Here is a 16,947-nt window from a genome sequence, read left to right as displayed (position 1 = left end):
CTCAGGAATAGGGAGATTATTTTTTGCCTGGTTGGAGGTGAGCATTTAGTGGGGGTCATTTCTATCCTTAGTGTGCAAAGTTCTGAACCTCATACTTTGAGAGCAGAGGTCTGAGGCATTGCCTTAGAATCTGGCCAGTTCCTGGTTTAGAAGATTTACATCAGTCATCAGCCACAATTCTTAAAGCAGCACTGTAAGAACATATTAGGTACACTTCCACTATGTCCTAGCATTTTGTAATGAGGTGCATTTGAGTATTTCTATGCCATACACATCATAGAAGTCACATTTCAAATGCATTTCAATTACTGACTCATACTTCTGCAATATAGATTTTGAAATATCTTGCCTACAAATTAGACTGAGTTTTCAGACTCCTTTAAAATCATCCAAAAAATGATCATCTATAGGTTTTTATAGAAAGTAATAGGAAATGAACTTTTTAAGTAGCATCAATGTTAAAAGAGTTATCCTGGAGGCATAAAACATTTTCAAGGTTTTCCTAAGTGCTCCTTGAGACAATGGCACCTTAGTGATTGAGATTTGAACTCCTGTGATCTGCTTAATACTGACAAGGTTATTTTAAGGGCTTTGAGCTCTCAGACACAAGCAGCATTTCATTACCTTAGATTTCAACAGAACTTTTGAAATGCCAAGGGTTTGCCTACTGTTCCCAAGCTTGGTGAAATATAGCCAGGTCCATCGGGTCAGAGGACCTTACCTTTGAATGCAGCCCACCGTGAATGTGAAATGCTAACTCGTTATAGCCAGAGTATTTGAAATGGCCTTTCTGTTCTTAATTAGTGAATGCTTTCTCTACCACTGACTACCTGGGTCTGACATGATGGAGAATTTGCCTGGTTCACAGGGGGGCCTGGGAGAGCCATTATCAATCACAGTGTGTTAGAAATGAAAGATGGAAGAAAAGATGATTAAAGCCCCAGTGGCTGCCTTCACAAATGAACTTCAGGAGAAAAAGCAGTTTTAGTGTAAACGTGGAGAGTCTTCATACTGGAGCTTGATAAAATTAAAGGCAATGCCAGGTAATATAAACCATTGTTGAATCTTTCTTTTATTAAACTGGGCTAAAACAAGGAGTAGAAATTTGTCAGGTGCAGTAATTACTTTGGTACTTTACTGATGAAAGCTGTCTCGGGCAATGCCCTCCCCTCATCTATTTTCCATTTCCTCTGAGTTCTACTTTCAGCTGCTAGAGGAGGATAAATACAAAATGAGGTGAGAGCAACTTCACAGCCTGTCTATTTATAGATTAAATATTTCTAAGGGCAACAGAGGTGGTTTTTTATTCTTATACCTTACCCCGAATTACAACCTTGAGAAAATTTCTAGATTATATGGTCCTTAGGAGAACATAGAAACATACATGTTAGTGACCATAGAAATTGAGGAAAAAAAATCCAAAAACCTGGTGAGAAAACACTGGTTGCATGTGAAAATAATATAACCCAGATATTGCAGCTGGGGCAGGAAATGGGAGGAGGATACAAGAAATTGGTAAGGAAGGAATGAAAAATCTCTTAGGTCATTGCCACTCAAAGTATGGTCTGTGAAGTAGCATAAGCTTCCCCTGGGAGCTCGTTAGAAATTCAGAATCCCAGGTTCCAGAATCTGCAGTTCAATGAAATCCGCAGGTGAGATATAGAAACGCTAGAGTTTAAGAGGCTCTGGTATATGTAAGGCCCTTAAACTAAGTGATACTCAGGGAGTATCCAAAGCCAGGGAGACCCATAAAACCCAGAAGAGATTCACAGTTTCTCAGCAGGCATTTGCAGAGGGCATGGCAGTTAAAGGAATTATACATGTAATGCTGGTGAAGGCAGAAGTATGTATTAGGTTAGTGCAAATTGAAAGGAATGGCAAAAACCGCAATAACTTTTGCACCAACCTGTAGCTAGTGCAATAGAAATTCACATGAAATTTTTAGATTTAAGACAACAAAGCTCTCTCTTTTAAAGGTTGAAATTTGTGCAATAATAGAAAGGAGTTAAAATGTTTCTCAATAGATACTGGTTATGAAAGACCTGTCCAAACAATGGTGACATGAATGAGTATCAGATGTTGAACTACTAGAAGCAGGAGACAGAGAATTAGCACCAGGCAAGAAGACAGGAGTGTCACCCAGGATAAAGATCTGCTTCTAATCACTTTCTGCTAATAGCTCTAACAAAAGCCTAGTGAGGTGAAATTAACAACAAACCCAGACTATGCTTAGCCATGCTAACACTTTGTAATTTACTGAAAATCCTTATCTATTCATGTATGTCCTTAAATTAACTCTTTAATAAACCCTACATAATTCACCCATAAATGGGTTTTGTTTCTTCACAAGCACAGGCTTATTTGACTGCTCCACTTGTATATGCTGTGAGACTTTTACTATCTGTATCTTAGTCTCCTTTGCTTCAGTTTCTTTAGCTGTAAAATGGGGATAACAGTAGTACCTACCTTATAGGGTTCAAGGATTAAATGAACTAGCATGCATTATTCACTTAAAAGAGTGCATGATACAACGTTAAGATTAATAATTACTAGTTATGATTATTACTTATGAAATCCTAAACTAAAAGTATCCATTTAGGTATTTTAAAGAGAGGTGGCTGAACCAGGGCAATTTAACCAGCATTTGAGGTCACTCTGCTGGTACCCAGGGAAGCCAGATCACATCAGGATGTATTATTTTTAGGGATACCTTAACTATGGGTATTAGATAGAATTTAAGTAGTCATAAACGAACTTAAATGTATTTTCATAGAGCCAAGAAATGAACTCTTTGGAAACAGAAAATCCATTACTTATCTTTGCTTCCAGAAATCTCAGCCATTTTCTTGGATCCTTTTTCATTCTCACTCACTTTGAAGGCCAATTCCACATTAGCTGTTCCTGGATAAATAATAATGGCCAAAGCAGAGTGGCTGAATTTCATCCTTTAAAATTTGATTGAGGAATTGAAATTAATTTGCAGTTGTATAATGCATCTTTTTCATATGACAAGAATACTAGAATACAATTAAGATAGGATGAAACTGTAAAAATTTTAGGATCAGCTGGGACTCATGAAGAATGAGAGCTTATTCTTAAAAACAACTTTAATCAAAAAGTAGTTTGACCCAATCACTTTGTAGTAGTTTTTAATATGCATTCTGAGGATTTTCTTTCTCTACCTCCTCTTGTTCCTCCTTTTCTTCCTCCTCCTTGATCTCCTCCTTGTCCTTCTCTTCCCACTTTTTCTTTCTTGAGTGGTATTTCTGCAAGGAAGCATCATTAACAAATGCAATTTGTCATAGATGATGACAGTAATCTCCCAAAGCAATGTATTTTAATAACTTTCCTTCAGGAGGCATAATAAATACGCAGAAAAAATAAATTTGATCCGTGTTGTGGGGTTATGCGAAAGCTTTTTTTTCTTGTCATGATTCTGCTCTGACATTGTTTTGTCTTAAAGCAAGTCCATTTCCCTTCCCTAGGCCTCAGTATCTTATCTGTGAAATCTAGACTAAAATATAAAATCATATATCCAACCAAACTTAAAATTCTACTCAAAAATTAGGACCCTGCACAAAAGAATTACGAAAAGCATTTCTAACTAATTAGTTTAATTTGAAGTGGTTTGGAAGAACTGGGGTCAGGAACCATCATGAGACTGCGCTAGGGTAGAAGTGCAAGTCTTTCCTTGAATATAGTACTTTCCTTAGGTGAATGTAATTTCCGAGAGTATTTCCCGTTTTCCTTCAGACAAGGGCCATGTTGGTCAGCCTGTTTGTAATACGGGTTTTGATTTGCAAAGGTGATTTCCTGCATCTGCTCTCTACATCATTGAAGATGTTGTTGGAAATCTACACAAAATTGGGAGAAAGAGGTCCTTGGATGCTGATGCATTCCACTCATAGTTGCTTGGCCCGTGTGGCTCAGGTTTGGCAAGGAGGACATGGCAAAGACTCAGTGGAAATCCTGAACCAGCAGGGATGACTGTAATTGATTTCCTGGGCAGCCCCTTTGCTGCCTTCTAGCCCAGGCACACTTCTTTACCTTTTTTTCTATTTTCTTTCTGGCTCCATAAATAATCTGCGAAGTGGACAATTGGCAGCCAGAAAATCAATTGGCCTTTATATCTTCTCTAATTAATTTCTCATTGTCAAGCATTCACAAGACATTTGTAGGAAGTAAACGAACTCTTCCGCCTGTTACAATGCTTTTGATATATGACAAAACAAATAAGGATTCAAGGTGGAGCAAATAGCTGAAATTCTATAACTGAGTAAACTCCGTGTGAGCTTCCTCTTATCTTAACTTGTATATCCGTAGAGGAAAATGTTTTCCTGAATAACAAATTATTAATATAAATAATAATTATTTAGAATTAAATATATTACCTTTTCTGTTCTCTATTCTTTTTTATTACATTTTAGTGTTGGATTACAAAAACAAACTGAGAACATTGTAAATACATAGAAAGTAGGAATGACAAATTAAAAGAAAAATTATAAAGCACATGAACATCCCTAAGGCTTTGAAATTAATGCATATGAGGAGCACAGCAGGTACATATTAGATGCTTAAAATATTTAATAAACTAATAAAATTTGTAATATAATTCTTATTTATATTTCCATCTACTAGTGGCTTAGGATATAAACTATTTGCCTTACATTTGCCAATGGTGTACAATTCTTTTACATTTCTTTTTAATTTAAAAAGGCATAGATTCCTCCTACACACCTATGTGAATGGCTATAATGAAAAAAACACTGAAGATTCCAAGTGTTGATGAAGATATAGAACAACTGGAACTCTCATCCATTGCTGGTGGATATGCAAAATGGTACAGCAACTCTGGAAAACAGTTTGGCAGTTTTGCATAAAGTTAAATATTCACTTATCATAACACCTTGCAAGCACATTCTTAGGTATTTACCCAAGAGAAATGGAAATATGTGTTCCTACAGAAACCAATGCTGATAGTAGCTCTATTCATAATCACTCAAATTTAGAAACGGCCCGGATGTCCTTCAGCTGGTGAATGGATAAACAAACTGGTACAGCCATATGATGGAATACTACTCAGTAATAAAAAATAAACAAATGATGAGTTCATGTAACTACTTGGATAAATTTTCAAGTAAAAGGCATTATGCTGAGTGAAAGAAGCCAATCTCAAAAGACTACATACTGCATAATCTCCTCAAGAAGTCATGTGTTTGCCAGGGGTTCGGGATGAGGGGAGTGTGTGAGTACAAAGGAGAACAAGAAGGAGTTTTTTGGGCAAAATGAATCAGTCTTGTATCCTGATTACGCTGGTGCTCACATGAATCCATACATGTGTAATAATTCATAGAGTCGTGCATTGAAAAAAGCCAATTTCATGGTATAATACTTTTAAAAACAAAATGAAAAAAAAGGACTCTTATTGAAGGCTATTAAACAATAGGGAAATATAAAAATAAAATGGAAATGCTTCATCCATCACCTCTCTGGGAAGTCAGACTTGGGTGGGTACTCTTTCAGAGCTCTCTGTGTTCTGCTGACAAGCTGAGAGTCACCTGTGAGACACTGACTCAGGAGCAGGTGGCCTTGATTTGTGCCCTAGACCTTCCACTTATTTACTGTAGCTCTGTGACCTTGGGCAAATTGCTTAACCTCTCTGTGTCTCAATTTCCTTCTGTTTATAATGGTGCTAATGGCAGTGTTGTAGGCATTTACATAGGCATTACATTTACTGTGTAAGTGCTAGCATTTTTACTACACAAATGTGTATTACATGCACACATCAAGTAGATTTATGTAATTCACACAGCCTTTTTTTTTTTTTTTTTTTTTTGAGACGGAGTCTCACTCTGTCGCCTAGGCTGGAGTACAGTGACACGATCTTGGCTCACTGCAACCTCTGCCTCCTGGGTTCAAGTGATTCTCCTGCTTCAGCCTCCTGAGTAGCTGGGACCACAGGTGCGTGCCACCATACCTGGCTAATTTTCTGTATTTTTAGTAGAGACGGGGTTTCACTGTGTTAGCCAGGATGGTCTCAATCTCCTGACCTTGTGATCTGCCTGCCTTGGCCTCCCAGAGTGCTGGGATTACAGGCGTGAACCACTGCGCCCGGCTATTCACACGGTTTTAATGTTGAGTTTCTCCTTTTGACATTATATTGACATCCCTTCATGCCAATATATAAAGATTTTCACCACTATGTATTAGAAAGGCTTCACAGTAGTCTATCATGTCTATAAACTTTAATATATGTCATATTACATATTATATACAAATTACATGTATTTAATAAATTTAATATTAAAGTGTAATATTATGTACCTTATTTAATGCATAATCTATATACTATATATTTAATAAAGTTCTTATTGAGGGTACCCCTTTTAACTTAAACCAGTTTTTTAAATTTTTGCTTTTGAAATTTTTTCTCCCTCAATCCAATCTCAATGTTCCTTCTACTTTCCACATTTTGTTCAGACTTTATGGTTTATAGCTGGTGACTTTTCCCCGCTTCCCATCCTCTTTCTCCTCTTAAAAATCTTTTCCATGAATCCAATAGGCTTTTGGGAGGCAGTGGAGGATGATGTGTGTAGTCAGTCGACTATCTTGAACCATAAGCTCTCACTGTCTCCTAAGATCATCTCTTGAAAAAGAGTTAGGAGAGATACTCAAGCAGAGGAGTACAGTTGGGGAAGAAAATGACTCAAGCCAGGAAATTTGGGTGGTGATTCTGCATAGCGGTCAGTTAGCTGGGTGAAGTTAGGAATTTACTTTGTATTCTCTGGTTCCCGATTTCTTTAGCTGTAAAATGGTATGGATAGACAAAGAGGCCTCTAATACTCTACACTGCCCTCTTTACAAGTGAGGAAACTGGGTCTCACAAAAATGAAATGATTTACCAGTGATTAGCCAGTAAGTAAGATGTAGAGTTGAGTTTTGAATGCATAAGCTTCAGATTTCACATCACAGCTACACCAAGCAGACCTGAGCCATCCCACCTGGAAATCCGGAGATCTGAGTATGAAGGGGACAGGAGAAACATCCTCATTGAGCACTGTTTCCTACCATAGCAAGGACACACATGGATGTGGGGATATGTGCTTGCACACACCGAGGCTATCTCAGGAGGTCTTTGTCTCTGGGGCCACCCACCCCTGCACTCCTTCAGCAGAACTGTGTTCTAGAGCCTTACCTGCCCTGGTTCCTCCAAAGTGGGGTGGGGGAACTGCTCTTGACTTGGCCCAGCACCGAGAAGGCAGCCTGGGCAGATGGTGGTGCGGCTGGTTGCACAGTGGTCGGCCTCTCAGCGTTGAAGAGCTTGGCTGTGCTCATTTGAAGTCGCTCTGACAACATTCCTCTCCTGGCAGCCATGTACTCTCTCCTCCAGTCTTGTGCAAGCAAATGGCTTTGCAGCCGCTTCCCTCACGTCTCGGTGTAGGTTAGGATACAAGCATTAGGCCTACCTATGCATTTGCAGACATTTCATTTATTTAAATCACTCCACAAGGCCTGCTCCACATTTCATTTCCTCTTTTCTTTCCATGGATTTCCCTTTGGGATGCATGAACACAGTTTATTCTTTTTAGTCAATATTAGGTTTTTAAAAATAACAAAGAAATCCCCAGTCCTCTGAATGCACAAATAAATAAGCAAACAGAAAATCAAACCAACAACCCCTGTATCCAATAAACCCATTAAAAATGCTTCTTCGCAATCCTCATCAACTTCTAATTCAGAGACAAATATGCTTGTTTCTTACATGGTTTAAGAATCACGTATTTGTGTATTACTACACACCTTTAATTTCTTTTGTAGACAAGCTTCTGGGATCCTGATTTGTGTCTCTTCATTCTCTCTGTTTCCTGTATTCTGGCCTCGTTCTTCCCCCCTACTTCTCCACTACGTGGCTGCCTGTTCCTACGAATCGAAAGCAGTTATATAATGTGGCCAATCTCTTTGAGACTCCTCCAGACCCGTTATCAACTCTAGTTGCACCTTAAAATCACTTGGGGATATAGTTTGTCTTTGTTGTATCCTAGATTTACATATATTTAAAGGTATCTCAAATGACCTGTAGGTAAAAGGAAATAAGAAAGGGCAGCATTTGTAAATAAGACCAGCTTCCTTTTTTCTGCCTTCCTAACTCAACCTTTTCTTCTTCCGGTAGTTCTCCGAGAGGTAATAGAAGGCTCCAGGTGGGTGTTTGTTGACTTGAGGGTGTTTGATCTGGCAGTGCTTCAACACTCTGTGTGGGAGCGTGCTGGCTCACTCCAGAGCTTACTCACTTTCAGGAGCCACAGGATGAACACAAGGTACAGGTTTTTCACTTGTTTTTCTCTTTGTTTTTTTAAACAGCTTTATTGAGGTATAATTGATATATTAAAAAACTGCCTTTGGGAGGCCGAGGTGGGGGGATCACGAGGTCAGGGGTTTGAGACCAGCCTAGCCAACATAGTGAAACCCCATCTCTACTAAAAAATAAAATACAAAAAATTAGCTGGGCGTTGTGGCGGGTGCTTGTAATCCCAGCTACTTGGGAGGCTGAGGAAGGAGAATTGCTTGAACCCGGGAGGTGGAGGTTGCAGTGAGCCAAGATCGTGCCACTGTACTCCAGCCTGGGAGATAGTGTGAGACTCCATCTCAAAAAATAAACAAACAAAAAAACTGCACATATTTAATGTACACAATTTGATGAATTTGGACATATGCATACACTCATGAAACCATTGCCACCATCAAAGTAGCAGATATATTCGTCACTTCCAAAAATTTCCTTCTGTCCCTTTGTTCAGTGGTAAGAATATTTGACATGAGATCCACCCTCTTAAATTGCAACACGCACAATTTAGTATTGTTAACTACAGACAGTATGTTGTATTGTTGTATAGCAGATCTCTAGAACTTACTCATCTTGCATAACTGAAACTTTGTACCAATTGAACCACATCTCCCTATTGCTCTTTCATTTTTAATTCTGAAAGCAGTAGAAGAATGATATAGGATTTTTAGACTCTTCAATAATCAGATAAGAAATGAGAAGGGGAAAGGGAGCTCTAGGTTTGAGAAATTTGCATAGAAAAAAAGATTTGTTTCAGTCATTGTGCATTACAGTATTGATGGTGTCACTGTTTGGAGTGTTTTTGGATCTGGTTCTTTTAAAAATACTTAGGGACATCCTGGCTATAAAGACACAAGGCATTTTGCACAGGTTGTGTGTTTAAGCTCATGGGAAGACAGTCATAAAGCACATCTTCCATGTCCACCTTCTGCTGGGTATTGAGAAAACTCTTTTCTCTTTGCCTAAGCACCTGTGTTGAATTTGGTAGCTGTGATGTTTGGACTGATTCAGCAGTAATTAATCTCCAGGCTAATTATGAGCTCTGTTGTCATTTTGCTTGATGTAATTAAACTGCATAGCTGGAGAAAGTTTGGAAACTACAGTTTCCAAGAAAACTCTTCCCTGTAACTTGGCAAGGAGCTTCAAGAGTGACAACATAATCAGCCAATTAAATATAAGCTGGAAGCCTGATGTCCTTCAGGATGAGTTTATGGGAAGAAGACAAATGTGTGTTCACAAGAGGCACCTGCTGTTTTACTGCTGTCTTTTTGGAAAGAGTTTAAAGTATTCTAGAGGTTTTCTCTCATTAATCCTTTTGATAGCATTATTAAACAGTAAATGGAACAAGCATTTTAGTCCCTTTCCAACAGATGAGATGATTAACATTGTGAAGGTTAGTTGTCAAAGGGCACAGTGACCATGCGTCAGAAGAGATTCCAATGACGCATTTTTTTTTAGAAAATATGATGCTTCTCTGCACAGATTTCTATAATACCCCTCAGCTATATAAGAAGATTATACTAGCATGAAATATGAATATGCCCTTTGGTGAATAAATTCTTTAAGTCTTTTGGGGCCAAAGTTTTATTTCATGTTTTCATCTAAGGTAAGGAGATATAGACCACACGCCAACTGTAACCTAATGGAGGGAGAATGTGGCTGAATCTCACTGGCCTTTGCCTTGCTCAGCCAAAAACATCTACTGTAATTGTAGTGTTTCTAAAACCATATGTGTGTGTGTGTGTGCACTCCCCTCCTCATACTCAAGAACTCAGCAGGATGTGGGGTGATACATGGACTCACATAAGTAGAGCTCTTAAATTGTTGTATTTTTCATAGTTACCTTATATATTTGACAATGGCTTTCTATTAGCCATAGTAGGAGAAAAAGTCCTTTTAAAAAGACATTTATTTTAGTAAAACTGTGAAACATACAATATAAAATGCTAAATAATGATAATTTGATTTGATATGTGGGTAGAACCCAAATCATGAAGGTGGCACTTCAAGACTCAAGTTTGAGAAACAGGGGCCTCTATCCATTGTCCCCTACTCCTGTTAAGAGGACTGTCTGCTAATTCCTTTGCTTCAACAGTAATTCATTTTGTGAGAGGCAGGTCAGATAAGAAATCTAACGTGTTATACTCTGAAGTCATCAATATATATGACAGTATCATCACAATAAAGAAAAAATAATGGAAACCATATCCAAGCTCTGCCTGGTGTCTCCGGATTAATTTTAGTGCCTAATCATTTGACTCATCAAGGCTTAGCTCTTATGAGCATGAGATTTAGTGCCTGTGATAACCACATATTATGATTATGCCCTAAGAGTATTTATCCTTACTTACCCTGGCATGCCAAGGAAACTAGCCATACTTACATCCTTATCTTCATAACTACAGATAACACTATAAATGGCCAGATTCAGGTTTTTCGTATTGTCTTTGGCTTTAGAAAATAAGAGAGACCCTAAAGGAAAATATCCTAATCCACACTTCTTGAATGACTGATACACATAAGGACATAGATAAATCTTTTTCTGGGGGTAGGGGGTGCGGGGAGGAGTCTCACTTTGTAGCCCACGCTGGAGTGGAGTCACTGCACCCTCTGCCTCCCAGGTTCAAGCAATTCTCCTGCCTCAGCATCCCAAGTAGCTGGGATTGTAGGCACCTGTCACCACACCCGGCTAATTTTGTGTTTTTAGTAGAGATGGGGGTTTCACCATGTTGGCCAGGCTGGTCTTGAACTCTCGACCTCAAGCAATCCAAAACACCTTGGCCTCCCAAAGTGCTGGGATTACAGGTGTGAGCCACTGTGCCTGGCTGGCGCCCAGCCGACATAAATGAATCTTAAAGTGAAAGATGCCAAACTCAAAATGTTACACACTCTCTAATTATGTTTATATGACTTTCTAGACAAAACTATCGGGACAGAAAACATAGTCATGGTTGCCAGGGGCCAGTGGTTGACTTTGGAGGAGCCTGGGAAACTTTTCAGTATGATGAAACCATTCTTAATCTTGATCTTGGTGGTTGCTGCATGACTGTATCTAATTGTGAAAACTTCTAGGACTAGAAGGGTGAATTTTACTGGCTATAAATTATGCCTCAATAAACCTGACTGGAAAAGAAATATGTTTTAGTGTTTCATAAGACAAATTACAAGTACAGTGTGAAGTAACCGTCAAACTCAAACAAAAGGCCAGCCAATACCTGCAACTCGTTCCTCAAGGGACAAGAAAGTCAGATTCAACCTTTGAATTGATTTACATCAATGGGCATCCTCTTAATCTGTATGACTAGGTTAGAAATGTCCAGTGTATGCTTTTATACAAACTGTTCCCATTCAATCTTTTTGTGTTTGTTCACGATGACATTCATTTCAGTGCTATTGCTTCTCATAGTGGGAAACATGTTTAGGTTCTGGCAATGTTATGGCAAAAAGTAGTTTCCCTAGTTTCCTACCGGATATAGTAACTCAGCTGAAAATGATTGGTCTGGAGCAACTTTTTAAAAGAGAAAACACCATCTTTGCTTTTGGTACAATTAGGAAATTCCTAAGAGTCAAAATTAGGAAAGCATAACCTTTTTGAGAAAACATTCAGAATTATTTGGGAATGGCCAGCTTATTTAATTGTGTGATCAGGAGTAAATAGAGATTCGTTTCCATGTAAAAGTAGACTTTTGCCAGGAGTTGGGCAAGTGACGTGAATTGTGAGATGCCAGGATAGACATGTGAGGACAGCTGCCTGTGATGCTGTGGTGCATCTTCCTGGAGGCTTGTCACTCGCTGGCTTCTTGAAACATATGCTTGTCCTCTGGTTTGGTGAAGTAAGAACCACTCAAAGCTTTCAATGAGTTGATTGAAATTGCTTAAATAAATAAGATCATGTAAATTATGGCACTTAAGGAAAACCATATTGGCACATTTTTATAGGTTCCTATACCTTGAAAATATAATGTATCAAGGTATAATGTATGACGTTTAAGCATGTTTTCATAGACATTGTTTTCATAGGACTAATTTATTTTCATTTGAAGGCTAAGTATATTGTTGGCAATAAAGATCATTCCATAGTTCAAATAAAAGGTGCCTTTTTCCTGTGGCTTTTCAGGGAAGTTTTAAAAACTGTAATACAAGAATTTCTGATTGATACATGTTATTAGTCTAGTTTGCAAGTGTTATGATTCAAGTGCTGATTTCTACCGTTTCTATTTTATTTTATTTATTTTCCTTTCTTATTTTCTGATGATTACAAATGGTTAACCATGTTCACTTTCTGATATCTATGACACCATTTTTAAAAATGCAGACCTTACCAGAGCAAGCTCCTGGGATTGTTTACTGATCACTGACTCAGCTAATTCTTCACAAACCTTGCAAGCAATCCAGAGCAGCTCATTTTTGTTTACTTATTTCAACAAAAGATAAGTTGGTCCCATCTGCTCCACTGGTGGGCACACGAATTAGACCGGCCAGTCATTGCGTCCCGTTCTTCCTCTGGCTCCAGTGACTCATATTCCAGTGGACCAGATATAGTAAATCAGCTGATCACACAACCTATGACAGGCCATTAAGAATAAATTCATGATGTTTTGCTAACATTTTGGAGAAGACATATCTCCATAACTTATCTGCTGGTGTTACTAACCAAGTGCAATATTTCTGGGGCTACCTTTAATCCTACTGTAAGAAAGTCTTTGGAGAATACAGAGAAAACCAGAGACAGGGGATGGGGGGAGAAATTCTTCTGTCTTCCTTAGAGAACCTGATTCAACTTGCCTGAAGCTGATATTAGGCTACTCCTAGGCTTAAGAATATACAAGACGGTATTTTTTAACCTAATGTAAGTTGAACTTCTGCCCCTTACTAAAAAAGACGACTGACTAAAACACTCGTTTCATGCAAAGATTCTGGATAATAGATACATTTCTGGTTTCCAAGAGTTTACAATGAAAAGCAGAAAGTATAAAAGATAATAATATCCAGTTAGGATTACTCTTCACAATGTCCTGTTTTTCTCTCTATCCCAGAATTTACTACTTTATGTCAGGATTATTTGCATATATCTTTTTCTTTTGTGACAGATTACAGAGAAGAGAGCCTGGTTATCTATTCAGTTTCTTGTTCTTAAATATCTAGTACAAGTGCTTTGCATGTGGAAATGTTCAGGAAGTTTTCACGGAACTTTACATGAAAAGACAATATTACTCAGGGACTGACGGTATTGGATGAGTGGTTTAGAGCATGAGGTCCTATCATTTTGGGGTTAAATGGCATTTTTTTTGCCCCCTAGTCAAGGTCCTCACTCAAATTGCTGCCACTAGATGATTTGTGCTTTGTTTTGTTCTATAGAGCAAGGCAATATTTCTGGGGCTCAGTACTAGACAGAGGCAGCTTTGTACTAGGATGGGAGAAGGGAAATTGGAAGACTAAGGCTCCAGGAGTTTACATTTTTGCAAAGAATATGCTTTATTATCCAAATAATGTCAAATTAACCTGTTCTTTTACCAAACTCACACTTATGAATCATCAAATTCTAAGTTTAATAAGGAAAAGAACATGGAGAAAAAGATAGCTCCCACAAATCAAAAATATGTGCAATAACAATCATATCTTGATTGTAATCATTGTTTTGACATTCTTTAGCTCAATTACTCCTAGCTAGTTTTATACAGTTGCATTGTGAAAACATTTTCATAGTTAATTAAAATTAAATATACTGAAAAGGTCTGATTCTTTCTTCACTCGCAGGAGATGTGAGTCTTTGTTCTTCCTGGAACAAACTAAAGTGAACTTCTTTCCTGTCTGCTATTGCTCTGTCTTTCTGAAGTGGAAGCCGCTGAAGCTCCTTTCTCCAAAGTATATAACTAGATACTTGCATTGAGTAGTTCTTTCTTTTAACTTTTAATTAATACAGGCATGAGTGGGAAGGTCTGCCCCTTACAGGAATGTATATTTGAGGACAAAAAAATGCTTTTATTACAAAAGGTAAGACTCAGAGAAGGAACCGAAAATGCCCAGGTGATATTCAAAATCTGTATGCTCCTTATCTTAGATTATGCCATTCTGTGGTATATGAAATAATGATGGCTTATGTTTAATAATCCTTTCTATGATTTCATTAGATAAATAAGAGTATATGCTTTTCGTAAGAAGAGGACAGCTGGAATCAGACAGACCCAAATGAGAATTCCTGCATCATCATTTGCTAGAGCTGTTAGTGTAGACAAGCCACTTACTCTGTTTCAGCTCCATCTTACTCATCTGTTCCACTCTGTTTCAGCTCCATCTTACTCGTCTGTTCCCCGTGGGACTGCTGTGAAGACTAAATGTTCTAATGACTAGGAAGCAAAAGCACAGTGGTGGTGGTGGCAGTGGTTAAAAATTAGCAGGAGTGGCCAGGTGCGGTAGGTCACGCCTGTAATCCCGGCACTTTGGGAGGCTGAGGCGGGTGGATCACCTGAGGTCAGGAGTTTGAGACCAGCCTGGCCAACATGGTGAAACCCTGTCTCTACTAAAGATACACAACTAGCCAGACATGGTGGCACATGCCTGTAATCCCAGCTACTTGGGAGGCTGAGGCAGGAGAATTGCTTGAACTCGGGAGGTGGAGGTTGCAGTGAGCTGAGATGGCGCCACTGCACTCCAGCCTGGACAACAGAGGGAGACTCCATCTCAACAACAACAATAACAACAACAACAACAACCAAAAAAAGAAAAATTAGCAGGACTGGTCTCTATTTCCTTCCTAGGAAACATGATGTGAGGACAATTCTGTTGTTTTCCAGGGTTGATTGGGTAACATGGCTGGCTAGGTCCCCTTCTTCCTCCACACTCCAGGTGTGCCCCTCCAAGGATGCATATGTGGTTGAACAGGGTATCCTCTCAGGATGGAGAAAAACTGTTCCTCAGTTTAAGGCACATTTCCAGGGAACATGGGAATGAAAAATGGTATAAAAGAAGCTGAGACAGGCAGATCACGAGGTCAGGAGATCGAGACTATCCTGGCTAACCCGGTGAAACCCCATCTCTACTAAAAAAAATACAAAAAACTAGCCGGGCGAGGTGGCGGGCGCCTGTAGTCCCAGCTACTCGGGAGGCTGAGGCAGGAGAATGGCGTAAACCCGGGAGGTGGAGCTTGCAGTGAGCCGAGATCCGGCCACTGCACTCCAGCCTGGGCGACAGAGCGAGACTCCGTCTCAAAAAAAAAAAAAAAAAAAAAAAAAGAACCGGCCAATAATGCTGTCAAATTGTGAGAATAAAACTAATGTTGATTTTCATGTAGCTGATTTTTTTTTTTTTGTTAAAGGAATTAAATTTAAACAAAACCAGCTTTGATCAAAGAAGCTGACCCATTTTTTTTTTTTTACAAGAAATAAGGATGTTACTAAGAATTTAACAGTTTATTGCTAGAATAATAATAAACAGTTTATTGCTAGAATTCCTCCACCATGAGTGGAGGAATTTTTGCCTCTTGTTCTTTGTTAAATCCCAGCTCCCAAGACAGTGCCTGTCATATAAGAGGCACTGAATAAATAATTATTGAATGAATAAATGCACTATTGCTAAAAGAAAAACAGGTGGACATGGACTGAATTTTCAGCATGATAAATGTGGCCATGCAAAATAAATTAGATAGAAGCAACATGATTAACCCAGGAAACTTAAATTCCCCTTCTCTGAAAATCTCTAAGATTTCTCTACTACTCTCTAAGAGTAGTCTTCATGCTTCTGTTTCCAAGATTGTGTCAGTCTAACCTTTGAAGAGGATGGCCCAAATACATTCTGAGGTTTGAAGGTTCTAGAAGTCTCATGGAAAGCTTCACATTTGTTTGTAAGAGTTTTCCTCATCTTAGGACTGGGCAAGTTTTTCAAGGCTACAGGGATATTTATCCATGGTTAATCTTCTACCCCAATCATGCTTTAAGACAAATTTTCTTTCTACAGATCCATATTGCTTCTTACGCTATTTCATTGGAAGCCATCTGTTATCTGTGTGTGCCGATGATAATGACCAAAGTGATATTTATTCATGGATCACCTTTCCTTCACAGAAAGCAGGAATCAGTTCCAGTATCTGGGCCATAAGTAAATATTAATAGCTGAATAACATTGTTGCTTTCTGTCTGCAGGCAACAGAGAAAGGAGTCTTGCTCATGGTTTCACAGATAATAGTGATTTTCTGTGTCCCAGACCATCTTCAGTCCAGGATATCATAATATATGCCTTATGGTTCTATTTTGCTTTCGAAAATAGTGCAGTAGATCAAAGTATTTATTTTCTTTCTAAGAATAGCTCTTCATTCATTCAAACTCCTTCTCTGAAACATGTATTTCTACTAAAAGATTTCCTGGAAATTTTGTATAGAAAACAGTGCTCACTTTATAATTGGTTTGAAATCAAGTAGTATTTTAAGAAATAATTTTCTTATTATCATGCTGGGGTACTGATAATTTTTTAAGGAAAAGGTAACTAATTTGATAATTAAGTACTCTATATTTCTATACCAAACATCTAAAAATGAACAGGTTTCATGCTACATTTAGAATTAGGTTTTTTGTTTTTTTTTTTTTTTTTTTTTTTTTTTTTTTTTTTTTTTT

The sequence above is a fragment of the Theropithecus gelada genome, chromosome 15 (genome assembly GCF_003255815.1).
Source record: "Theropithecus gelada isolate Dixy chromosome 15, Tgel_1.0, whole genome shotgun sequence".
Classification (NCBI taxonomy): domain Eukaryota; kingdom Metazoa; phylum Chordata; class Mammalia; order Primates; family Cercopithecidae; genus Theropithecus; species Theropithecus gelada.
Note: the sequence above shows the minus strand (reverse complement) of the source record.